The sequence below is a fragment of the Manis pentadactyla genome, chromosome 4 (assembly GCF_030020395.1).
Source record: "Manis pentadactyla isolate mManPen7 chromosome 4, mManPen7.hap1, whole genome shotgun sequence".
Taxonomy (NCBI): Eukaryota; Metazoa; Chordata; class Mammalia; order Pholidota; family Manidae; genus Manis; species Manis pentadactyla.
This window is the reverse complement of record NC_080022.1, coordinates 129,022,380-129,036,249: the sequence shown is the minus strand read 5'-3', so window position 1 is coordinate 129,036,249 and position 13,870 is coordinate 129,022,380.

Sequence of the window (13,870 nt, the reverse complement as noted above, 5' to 3'; positions counted from 1 at the left end):
TTTTTTTGAAAGATTTTTGTAGAAGATTGATATTAATTATTCATGATTGGTAGAAGTCAGTAGTGAATCCAACTGGGCCTGAGCTTTCCTCATGGGGAGTTTTTTAATTACTAGTTTAATAGCTTCTCTTACTATAAGTCTATTCATATTTTCTACTTCTCCTTGAGTCAGTTTTGGTAATTTGTTTCTTTTCTAGGAATTTGTCCATCTGAATGATTGAATTTGTTGGCAAATACCTCCCAAACTTCGATGTTTATTTCCTCAATTGGCTATGTAAATTTAAATACTGTTAGTAAAACTTTTTATTCCCTAAATTTTACATAATTTCTCTTAACTTCCCTCTAGGTAAACTGAGACTTCCATTTTCCAACTTGTACTAGCAACACTTTTAATTGTACACAGTCAAGGATGAATATATATTCCTTCTTAATTTATTCCATCATTAATTTATTCATGCCTAGTATATGGTTAATTATAATATCTGAAAGCCATTAAATAGCATTTATATTATAATTAATAAGTACATGTGATTTGCTGCAGAAGAAAGTAAATGCACTAGGATTACATTTCCTTCTTTATGAGTCCAATGTCATAATCCATAATCTCTTGGGGTCTCTCAACAAAGAATGTTCTCAGCATAGAGACTCAAAGTCATGTGAAATTTTAGTTTGCTTCATATTTAGATGATGATTTTATTAGATTGCTTTTCATTTTTCCTGAAGTTTCTAAATGCTTTTCCCTTGTTCTTAAGAAAAGAAACAAATGCCCCCTCTACCATTACCACTATTATCTCACACTTATTATTGTATGTATAGAAAACTATCCACTTTATTCTTCTTGAAAATGCTTTACCTAGAGCCCACTTATATCCGGTCTTAATACAGATGAATTGCATTTAGCCTCCTAGGAAATTATCACCCTGGGGCTTCTTTTCATTATATTCTAGTTTTGTTCTACTATCTTTGTCTTTTATTATCCCATCTCTTTTATTTTCAGTTTTCACCCTACTTTTCCTAGCATAAGCCATCCAAAAAGAACCATGGGAAGGAAAACTGCTGAATCCTTGGGTGTGTAAAAAGGCTTCAATTTTGCCCATATACCTGTTTGATAGTTTTGTTAGGTCCAAAATAATTTTTAATCAAAATGTGGCCACAATGCTCAATGTATCCTGGAAATCAGTTTTGTTCATGTGAGGTCATATGCCAGTAGGATGCTCAGTCACACCTGAGCCCTCCTGACCTAAGGCATTTCACAAGCAGTTCCTTTTATCTGAAATACCTCTCCCCAGCTCTTCAACAGTTCAATGTCTATTCATCCTGCAGGTCAGCCTCTCCTGATCTTCTCCCTGCAAAATCTGGTTCCCCATTATACATGTATTTGCTTCAGAGCATTTAATATAATTCTAATTAAATCTTTTTATAATTTTAATGTATGTTTTCCTACCTGCTTGTCACTAAAATCCTGATGTCATCTTGCTCATCATTTTTAACTAGTGCCTAAAAGTGTAACTAGCACAGAGAATGTGCTCAATAAATACTTGTTGAATGAATTAACAGACAAATGAATGAATGAACCTCATAAGAACTGTTGTCATTGCTGTTATTCCTGACTTCCACTTCCGTAGAGTTTTGTATTTCTTCTGTCCTCTGGAGGTTTTATTCCTTTCATATTGACCAATCCTGTGTCCTCATTCTTATTTAACATTTTCCTTTATGGAAGCTTTTATATGCCCTATTTATGAACAATTCCCTATTGTTCTTTGTCACTTGACCTCCAACTATTCCATCATGTAGTTTGAAGCTTCCTGTCATTTCCAACAAGCTGACCCTTCCTGGATCCATATTGGTTATCTGCCTCTGAATACATTATCTCAGCCCTCTCCTTGCCTTAATCTTAGTGCATATTTCCTTACCAGAGGCAATACTGGTGTTCATCAGCGAGACTGCTCAGGCACCTGTGCCTCTTTCTCTCTTTCTTCCTCCATCCTTGCCTTCTCAATGGTTGGTTTGTTTTCTAATTCACCCATTTAAAATATATGCTTGGGTGACATCCATGTTTTCTGCATCTTGTATCTCATCAGTTTGCCTGATAGGTTCTTATTCTCAAGTTTGGAATCTACATGAATGACACAAATGCATTCCTCTTTCTCTCTAGCCCCAACTCAAGTAGACTTATGGCCTCTACACTCAGGCAGAGCCTGTGTATCAGACAGTTCCCTGCTTTACTCCGTTTACACTCTTACAAACCTTAGTATCCTTTCTCATCTTTGCATATGTGATTTATGTCCTTAACTCCTCTTCTCTATCCTTTTGTTCCCTCATCCTCATTCCATCCCCCCACCCACTAGGCACAAACCTACAGATGAAAAAATTCGGAATATGATTTTGGGAGTTCTCTAAGCCCCTGAAGCTCATCCATGGACCTGCGATTAGAAACCTGTGCCTTTCTGGCACTTTGTGCCTCTTGGTCTCCTCCAGGGTTTTCCTTCCTCAACAATTTTGAAAGAGAAGAGGAAGAGGAGAAGGAGAAAATTCCATCCACCCTTCTTGGCCTCTGTGTTAACATGAAACCTATCCCATCTATTCACACTGTTTCCCCCCTTTGCCCTCTTGGGTTAACCCTTTAGCAGCACTTTCTCTGTCTTTTCTCATCACCTTCTTTCTGAATCAGCCACACTTGCTTATCGGCAAGTTGATTGTTGCTCTTGCTTCATCTAACAGCACTCACTCATCACTTGCAATGCCCATTGTACCTTCCTCCTAGGGTTACTGTGAGGATAAATGTGAAACCTCAGGTGGGGAAAGGCTTTTAAATATTAAAAGCACAGTGGTATCGTGCAGCATGATAATGAAGATGAAAATTTGTTCTCTAATCAGACAGCTCGGTCTGCCCTTCTTTTCCATCCTGCTGCCGCACCCTTTGCTAGCACAGCTCTGTCTTGAGCCCTCCACAAAGAGGGCCCCCCCTTTCCACCCTAACACAGCACCTTCTCCCGTCTTGCTTTAACCTGACTCCAGCATGGTCTTGCTTGGTCTCCATCCTCCTTTGTTCAGCTACCAGGCTTTGCCAAAACAATCCTGTTATCTCCGTTTTGTGATCAGAAAGAAGCTATATATCTACCATCTTTGCTGTCCACTGCCTCTTTTTTCTCTTTCCAACATGTGGGTCAAAACTGTGAGCTCACTTCGACTTTTATAAGCCTACTACCAGGTATGTCCAGCGAAATAGTTTTCAATTTTGTCTTTGCAGCCAGATTATTTAACACTTTGCTTAGAGTCTCTTTTTCATTGCTCCTGGCCTCATTCTCTTGTCTTTAACAGTCAGTTGAAAGTTGATCAGGTTGGAGCATGTGCAGTGTTTAGAAAGCAGATTCGAGATTGGCAGAGCATCGTGTTCTGTGTTGAGAGAGACTCATTCGGTCATGTGCTCAGGAGTAGAAGAGCAAACAGAGAGATAACAAATGAGGATACAAGAAGAGATGGAATTTGGAGACAGACGAGTGGCAGGCAGGGGAGGACACTGTAAAGGAGTGCAGAGAGCATCAAGAATCAGGAAAAAGAACTAATAAAACTTAACTTGATTGCCATGGGAATGATGAAGGAGATATCTAAGCTGGCCTGTGCATACAGTAAAACAAAAAATTGGACTGGATCTATACTGTTGGAACTCAACCAAGAATTAGGAGAAGTGCAAATTGTAGCACTCCAAAATCTTACAACCACAGACTATTTATTGTTAAAAGAACATATGGGATATGAACAGTCCCCAGGAATGTGTTGTTCTAGTTTATCTGAATTCTCTCAGACTGTTTAAGTTCAGTCGGACAATATCCACCATATCATAGATAAGTTTTCACAAATGCCTAAGGTGCCTAACTGGTTTTCTTGGTTTCACTGGAGATGGCTGGTAATTACAGGTATGCTTTGGTTAGGTAACTATATTCCTATTATGTTAATGTGTGTGCACAATTTAATTAGTAGTTTAAAACCTATCCATGCTGAAGTTACTCTATAAGAAGATATGTCAAAGAAATAATCAATCTTCCCAGGTTTTCTTCTGCCTGCTACTTCTATAGCTTTTCTTCTTCCTACCTAATCACAACCTTTAAATAGAACTCGTGCCACATGTCGAATTTACCGAGTATCATAATTCTTCCAAGTGGTAAAGACACCTCAAGACAAATGCTGGGCATAGAAGCCACAGGGCATAAATATGCAAAGAAGTAAAAAGCTAACCTTTTCAAACAATAAGGCTTCCCTCTCACTTACCAACTTCACATTTTCCTGTATGGCCCCGGAAGATGACTGGTTAGCCAGAGACGGGTAAGATTCCTCAAGGTAGGAACAACCTAAGACAGGCACAGTCACAGGGGGCCATCTGGTGAGAAAATGGGGAGCAGCAGAGGTGAGGCTTAGAACCTCCCCCCTCATGTTCTGAGAGAAATCTTCTGCATACATGGATGTTTATCGCCCTCGTCTAGCTCGGATTAACACATAGTCTACAGGCACACACCTGATCATCTACATTTGCTCTCTTACAACACTAAACTCTGTTTTCTACCTTTATCTCGTATCTACCTACCACTTCAGCATTTTATTAAAAATAATAATAATAGAGAAATGTGGTATCCACATATAAATCAAGTTTAAAAATCAAATGGATATTCATATTTGAACTGACTGTGTATAGTTCATGGTGCATGAACAAAGCCGAAAGCTTCTGTGATGACTGCCCTTGCACTGTTCATCATGTAACTTATTCACTATGTAAGAATTTGTACTCCATGTAAGAATTTGTTCGTTATGCATCAGAAGATTGGAGACTGACGAAAATTAGGCTTGGGGTGGATTAATGATTGTGCATTGAGTATTGACCCCCCTATACAGAAATTTATTGTGGTTAACAACTATTTGATCAATAAATATGAAAGATGCCCTCACAAAAAAAAAAAAAAATATATATATATATATATATATATATATATATATATATATATAAACACACTTCCAATTGTAAAATAAATAAGTAACCGGGATGTAATGTATAGCATAAGGAATATAGTCAAAATATTGTAACAACTTGGTATGGTGATAGCTGGTACCTAGAATTATCATGTATATAAATGTTGAATCACTGTGTTGTACACCTGAAACTAATGTAATGTAATACTGTTGTGAACTACCCTTCAATAAAAAAAATAAAAATAAAAAGATTTATATTCGGGAAGTTAAATTTTCTTACCCTTAGTATAGATGTATTGCAGAGGTGAGAGAGTCTTGAACCATAGCTAAACTTTCCTGTTGACCTGACTTTACAAAAATCAACTTAACACTTATGCCTCAGTTTCTATACCTGTGAAACAGGTATGATAGTTTTTATTAAGTAATTCTGGTTGATTCATATTGTAGAATTGTTTCCAAGCAGTAGAGGGAAGTATTGGTCTGGGTATTTCTAGGAAGGGCAATGCAAAGAATTGAAGTAACTTCTAGCATCTGGGCAAATGGGAAATCCCAACAACAACAACAAAAAAAAAACAAAAAAAAAAACAAAAAAAAACACTTAACTTGACTCCAGAGCAAGAGCCACCCAGTTTTCGTAAAAACTACCCGAGGCTAAGTTAAGAAATGTGTCTGCCCTAAGTTAGATAACAAGAAGTGGACAACAGCCTTGGGACGTGACCCGTGATAAGTCACGTAGACATGCTTGTGTAAGCAAGAGATAACAGGAAGTGGTCAGGCAACTGGCACGTTCCACCCGGATGGTGACACCCATAGAAGGTTAAATTGTTTCAAATCCATTGGTTAAAATATAGAATGTGTTTTAAAATTATTGGTTGTAGAAATGCACGGGCTTCGGTGCAACGGCTTTGAAAACCCTATATAATCCCTACCTAAAGTTGCCTGGGGGTTGGCTGCTCTGACCCGGCCTGTGTGTCAGGGGAGGTGCTGTCGGCCCCAGCTAGCTGGCTGAATAAAGACTTTGCTTGGACTTACATCTCTGTGCCCATGTGCTTTGTTCTCTTGGGAAACCCCCGGATTCTTGGACCCTAACAGACACATCTTCCATCAGGGTGGAGAGATACAGAGATGGAGACGTAATAGGGGTGTGCAGAGATGCACACAATATGGCGGTGAGTTGAAGGAATGTCTGCCTGATGGCATGTGTTTTCTCAGGGAGTAGAAAGTGAAGCAAACTGCTGACAGTGAAAAGGGTGAGATCCCTTAGGAATTTTAAAGAAAGGGGATTTCTGGGTGCATGAAAAGACTACCAAGCAGCACTGGGGTTGAAAATCATGAATTTTTGGTGGTTCCAATTCACCAAATGTATTCTTTTTCTCTTTTATTAATACTAGATTCACTCAGGATTGAGGTTTTATAAACAATTGGGTGACACAGAAGTAGAAGAGGGCAATGGAGTTGAAGATCTTGTGAGATCATCATTCCAATTAAAGATTAAGGATTATTGGGTCCACATTAAAATAGGAGGAAGGTAAATGTGAAGAGTAGAAAAAATAGAGGAACCACTAGACTGGACATTTCACTGAAGTATAATATTAGGTGAGGAGGGAGTAAGAGAATGAACTATCTGGAAAGTAGGAAGTTATAGTCATAAGTAAACATGAAGAAATAATGTTTTAGACATGGGACAGTTCTCAGTGAATAAAGGCTTGGGTGCAGCCATTGGGAGTGGGAAACAGAAATGGAATGGAGTTAAATTCTTTGAAGATGAGAAAACTTGAGGCTGGATGTTGGCTGAGTCATCCATAGTGACATTAACATTTACCGAGATAATGATGAAATAGCAAGTATGGAAGATTTTCCAGCAAGTTCCAAATCCCCTAATAAAAGTGAATCTCACTGGGAGGTGAGAAGGCATGGAACATGTTTGGAGATAATGTAAGCAGATGATATGTGCTTTAAAAGAGAAAGGGTTTTTATATGAGGATGGAGAGGAAATAGCCTACAAGGAACAAGAGTAGACTAGAAACAGGTCCGCCTTCCACCCAGCCCCACCAGCACGTGGACCCAGGGAGAGGGCCACGGAAGCTGCACTGTCCTCAAAGTGATGATGGGGTTCTTGTTTGCAGAGCCGAAGAATGAGCTTCACAAACAGTCAAGGTAGGAGAGCAAGGTACAGGCTTTTATTTAAAGATAAAGTGAGAGAATAGAGCTCCTGGCTCACACCAGGAGGGTACAAGAGAGTCCGTAGTGGTGCGTTGCCTAGGGGGTTTTATAGACAGTTGAGGATTTTTCGAGAACATGAAAAAAACTTAGGGGTGTGGACTTGTTAAGTGGTCTCTGAATATTTAGAATTAACTTAACACAAGCTACTTCCTCTGATGATTTCTCCCTGAGATACCAGCATCTTGGTCTGGGGGCACAGGAAACAAGGCCACCTGCTCCGCCCCCCAAGGTGGGCTGAGGTATTGTTTGCTAAAGAGTAAGTTAAGAATTTCTAACGCCTTAACTTGTTGGGTATTAAAATGCAATCTTATCTTTAAGGTGGGATCCCTTCTGCCTTTTACTGTGTTGTTTATACCTGGACTTACTTGCTAAATTAGTTGCCCAGTTTGCAAAATCACTTCATCAGATCTGAAGGAGGAAAGACAGCACATAGGCCTGAGCCTTTTGGTTTGCTGAAGTGAACCTTACACATGATTATAAATGGTTAGCATAATAAAACATGTGCTACTTTTCTTTATCTGGGGAACATTAACTGATTTCATTGAAGAATGATTCTAGAGCTCAATGTTTAACATAGAGTTTTAGCAGGGGGGTTTCCTTGCATGCAGTTACATTACTCTGACTGCAGATATCCCACCCTGCCCCCTCCGGAGGCCCTCACCCTACTTTGACTACACCCACTGTCCCTGTCTCAAAAGTAATGAAGGTGAGGGGTATACACTGTGAAGATGTCAAGGTTTACAATGGGGCACCATTCCGGGTAACACCACCATAGGGAAAGTTGAAAAGAAGATCAGAAACAGAAAGATGAGTTAAAGGCCTTGGGGGTGGGAGGGGGGTGGAACCCATACCGCAAAGTAATGTGAAGGTAGAAACCCAAGTGAGTGTAGTTGGCTAGCCGACCCAGCAAGGCGTCTTGAGGGCCTCAACTTGCAAAACAGAAGGGCTCTGCAAGGCGGCCTCAGCATGTCGCAAGGCCCGTGTGCCGCACCATCATCTCCGGCTGAGTGTCCGGTCAGTTGAGAACCCCACCGGTCTCCCCGTTCTCCACTTTTCCGACATCCATTGCTTTGTCTTCAGGCTCCTCATTATTCCTCAAGCCTAGAGTAATGCAAACTGACTCTAGCTGGCCTGCGTGGTGCTAGATTTTGCCTCAACAGTCCTCCCACTCTGCAGTTTTCAAACTAATCTTTATTAAACCCCGTTTATCCCATATCTTGATAATAAAGAAAGGAAATAGGCTCTTTGGTGAGTAGAAATGTCACCAAGGCTATCTAATAATCCCAGAACCTTTTATCCTGGTATTGTTTATATCCCTTGTTCTAAAGTCTATTGCCAGCTAGGATTTATTGGATTTAATAAGGGTATATCTTGGGGTTGGGTTCATCTCAGTTGAATCTGTAATAATTATTCCTCACTACAAAAAGTTATCATGCTGCTTTGTCATATACAGTGGAAGGAGATGCTGTATTTTTCTCAGTACTTAAAAGAAATACCCAATATTAACAGTTTTCTTTAAATTTTCTTACAAGTATCAAATGGTGTCTTCAATTTCAGTTCCCCTGAAAGTACATTTTGAAGTACAGATTTTTATTCTTTTTCTCCTTTTAAATCTCTCTTTTTTTCTCTTGTATACTTCATCTCCCTAGAAAAAAGTCACTCAATGATCCCTTCCTGGTATTAAACACTTTTATGATCCTTTTGTCTGAAACATATTATGCAGTTTCCGAAAGCTTTATCCTATAGGGCTGATCACAGTGTCTAAGCAGAATTAGTCGTCTATATGAAGGTCATTTTTTCCTTTGTGTGAAGTTTTTCTGGGACTTCCAGAACAATGCATGAGTACTGGCCTCACTCCAATGATACTGCTGTGATATTTGTGTTAGTGTAGCAGTTTCCATACTCCGTTCCTGACACCAGCAACCCTTTATATAGATACACTTATACGTGTACAGCCAAGCCCCTTCTTTTCTTGCCTCTTGCCTCTCTTTACTCTAATTCATGCAAAACAATGAGCTAAAACATTTCCAGGTGCTGGGAATAATAAGGGAGGTGGTTAATTCTACGTAAAGTCCAGGAAGTCATAACTCCCTGAATCCTGCCCCTACTGGCCACACCTCCCAGTAAAGTTCCAGGGAAAATATATATTCAGAGGACAAAGCAAGTCAGCAGACGCCACACTAATATGCTTGCTACCCTTTGAGCCTTTTCACTCTGTAGGTAGTGGACCAATGCGTGGTCCTCACATGAAGCTGCAACGAAGATCGTCAGCATGTCTACCCATTCTTGTAGATGAAGTGAAGAGCGGCAGATGAAGCAATTTTGGTCTAGACAAGGGCTTCCTTTTACTTGGGAGCAAAGAGCTGGGAGATATAGCCCCCACGCCCACCCCACCATGAAGGAAAGGGGCTGGTATCTGAGGCTCAGGATATGGATTCAGGCATGCCTGTGTTTGGGGAGAGGTGTGGAGATGTGCACTGCCTTATGAACATGCACCAACACAGATCAATAGACACAAGAGATAATCATAACAACCCCATGCTCCTTTCAGGTAGAAAACTCGGATACACCTTCAACAACCGGAACTTCCACAACGTGTCTCTGGGGCAAGGACAGGAGGCAGTGGCTGAGGCTGCCCTGGACCTGGCCGCCAGGAAGGGTCACTGGGTTATTTTGCAGGTATGCTCCCTCTGCCCTGGTGGGGGTCGTACTTGACCCCAGAACCCTCTGGACTTCACATCACAATCTCTGGGCTCCTCTGGGCTCCTTTCCCCACTCACCCACCTTCCCTCTACACCCCCACCGTTTTCGCTTGCTGGTTTCTCTTCCTATTTGTCCTCTTTCCTGTGTCCTCTTCTTCACCCCACCTCCTCATAACTCCTCTTTGCCCCCACCCCACACAGGCTTCCGCCACTCTTGTTTACATGGAAGCTGATGCCTGTTTTGATACATGCTCAGGAAGCTGGCGTGCAGTTAAAGACCAAGGAAGCCAATTCTTTTTTCAGCTCTTGATGTCTTCCCATACATTTCAGGAAATTGTCCTCTATTGTACCTTTCTATTGTTACACATTATATGTCCTTCATTACCTGTGCAACCAGAACATCACACTTCTAACTAGAAGTTAGCCTCTTCACTGACAGTTCATGTTGGTGCATGGAAATCTGGCCATTTCACTGAATGCATATAGGAAATAAAGGCACCCCCTTTTCTATCATGGCCTGTCCCTTATTCCTGATCTATGCTGTATGGATACTGTGGCTGTGGTAGAAGGAGTGGCTTACTTCTGTTTTCCTCCTTAACACCCTACAAACCTCTATTCAAGTGCCTGTGGCTATGTTGAAATGATTTAGTAAATACACGAGTATGTCCTTGCCTACATGTCCTTAGGGAGAGCTATGTTTCTGAATCACCTTTTAGCACCCAGCACACTACCAGGAACATAGTAAGCACTCAACAAAAGCCTGTTGGGAAAAAGAATCATTGAAGAAATCAATGAAACAAAAAATAAATGAAAAAAAAAGAAAACAAAGTTACTCCATCCTCTCCTGGCTTTAGTAACCAGAAACTTCCTCTGGCTCCTGACCTGTTATGGCACCACATCTTGCTGCTGGGTTTCCACCCTAATTAGCCTATTATTTATTTGAAGCCTAGCAACTGAGGGATCTGCCATTCCCTGGGACTCTTTTACCAGCATCAGCAGGGATATCAGGTGAAAAGATGACAACAGCTGGGGTCCTGCGCCCTCCCATGTGATCAGCATGGTGCTGGGCAAGTGTGACCCCCCCCAACCATCTCAGGATCATTTGCCAGAGAACCCCCTTCTGGGCCCTGGCACCTTTGGGAACCCAGTCATTCAGACAATGAACAGAGTGTCTCACCCTCCAGCCCATACCGGCAGCCCGGGGCCCCCACATGCACATTGATGTGGTTTCCTGAGAGCTGTCCAAGATCAAATCCAGAAACTGAATTCCTGAGGAAACAGAGCACTCATCTGTGGGTCTCCAGCCCTGCCTGGCTGACCAAGTCCTGGCCCTCCAGGCAGCCCACTAAAATCTTGACTCCAACAGAAAGATTATAAATGAATTCTTTAACAAATTTTCATTTCAGTAACCACTACTAACTCAGAGCATTTTACAGTATAGAAACCTTTCAAATACATTCCCTGTGGTTATTTGCAGCAACTCTGTGATATAAGTATGGCAAAGATTATTATTACTTCTCTTTTCATAGAAGAGAAAGCAGCAGTCAGAAACCAGATTGCTCAGCCCGAGTAGTGTGCTCTGGGCCAATGTGTGTATTTAAGGCTCTCTGAGTGGCTGTCCTCAAATATCTACCAAGGAGCTTTCATCTACCATCCTAATGAAACATATTGCAGTGAAGGAAAGTGACTATCCTTACTGGAGTGAACGTGCATTCTGCAAAGTAGTGCTGAGAAATAGATGGAGGTTCAGATAGACAGGCAGACAGCAGATAGGAACCAGATGGGGGCTGGAGGAGCACGGCTCTAAGAGCAGACAAAGGTGCTCGGGCTTGGAGTAGGGAGTCCTCCCCAAATGCACATAGCAACGTCTGTGTGTTTTGAGAAGATAAGTCTGGCAACAATTAGCAGAATGGTTTGGAGAGAGGGAGAGAGGAGTGGAGAGAGCTAGCTAGCAGAAGCTTAAGTCAGTGCTTTTCAAATTTTAACATGCGTACAAATCACTGGAGGATCTTCTTAAAATGCACTGATTCAGTAAGTCTGGGGGACAAGGAGTCTGCATTTCTAACTAGCTCCCAGGTAATGCCAAAGTGCAGGTCCATGGACCCCACTTTTGAGTATTAAGGGCTCAACTAAGTAGGTATCAGATACGGGAATCTGCACTTGGAATGTAACTGTGTGTTAGACTCAAAGTGTGGCCCCCAGACCAGCCACATCAGCATCATGGGGACCTTGCTGGAAATGCAGATCTCAGGCCCCACCTCAGACCTGCTGAATTACACACACTGGGGCGGGGCCTGATAATCTGTTTTAACAAGCCCTTCAGGAGCCTTGGATACATAGTCAAGTCTGAGAGCACGGTGTTAGATTTAGGACAGGGATGCGGTTCAACTGAAGGATACTAGATGGCCCCATTACTGAGAGCCCCAAGACTCATGCTGCCATGTGACTCACTTGACGCTGGGGCCAGGTCCCTCCTCGAGCTGCCTTCCCCAAACCATTCATTGCAAACAACAAAGCAGAGGCCTGCACTGAAGGGGGTCCTTCCTTCCCACCAGAACATCCACCTGGTGGCCAAGTGGCTCAGCACCCTGGAGAAGAAGCTGGAGGAGCACAGTGAGAACAGCCACCCAGAGTTCAGGGTCTTCATCAGCGCGGAGTCTGCGCCCTCCCCTGAGGGTCACATCATCCCCCAGGGCATCCTGGAGAACTCCATTAAAAGCACCAATGAGCCTCCCACAGGCATGCATGCCAACCTGCACAAGGCCCTGGACAACTTCACCCAGGTGAGGCCCCAGGTGGGAGGGAAGAGGAGCGCCCGCCTGCAAAGAGCAGATTCAGCCAGGTGGGAGACAAGCGTGCAGCCGGGAGCAGGGATGGAGCTACTGGGCTGTGGAGCAACTGGGCCCCTGCACAGCTGACTCCTCCCAGTGCCTGCTGAATACAACCAACTCTCAATTACCAGTATGCCTGGGAGAGCCAGGCTTAGGCCTTTCACTGGAAAAACTCTGGGGGAGCTTTCTGTAAGTCTGCATGTTAAGTTGCTATGAACCTAATTGACATGCTATGTCAGTCACACACTTACCACTAAGCATACTACCTTCAAGAAGGAGGTTGATGCTCATGTTCTGGTGATAAGAATTGATATCTGCATGCATGTTGAGTATCATTTTCCTAAACGGGCCTTGCCTAAACTCCTAGATACTCCATACCAGAGGCCAGACTGCTAAATCTTCTAGATGTTATATTCCACATAAGGGAAATACACATTCTTAATTCAAACAGTCCAGGTGTCAGATAGTGGGGATCTAGACTTGGAATGTAACCATGTATCAGACTCTTACTGTAGATCCCAGACCAGCCTCATCACCGAGGAACTTGCTGGAAATGCAAACTCTCAGGCTGCACCCTAGACTTTCTGAATCAGAAACTTGGGTGGGGCCCAGGAATCTGTGTCCTGAGGAGTCCTCCAGGGACTCTCTTGCACAGTCAACTTTGCAAACACTATATTACAATGCATCGAAGACTATCAAGGCATTATTAGCTTTGTAAATGGGCTGCTACTGACTGGAGTTTCCATTACTGGGAATTCCAAGACTCATGCTGTGGAGTGTTCATTTAAAGCTGAGGACAGGTCCGTGGCAGCCGGCTGCATGTATGAAGCTTGCCAGGTCAGTTTTCCTCTTCCCAGGAAGGCATCCTGTCTGGCTGCCCATTCCTTGACGAGCTCCCCCTTCCTGGGAAGGCAGACACAAAAAGTGTGTTTACCAGGAAAGCAGGGGCCGTGAGGGTTGCCTTAAAGTCCATCCACCTCACTGGGCCTTGGTTGGGTCCCAGAACAGGGTTCTGGGATCTGTCCTCTCTGATGGCATCTCACAATAGTGCCAGCGGGTCCCTGGCTTCATGGAGCCCATGCTACAACTCATCTAGGGGACTTGGAATAGGCCGCTCAGTAGGACAGCTGCCTAGCTAGTGCCACTTAACTGA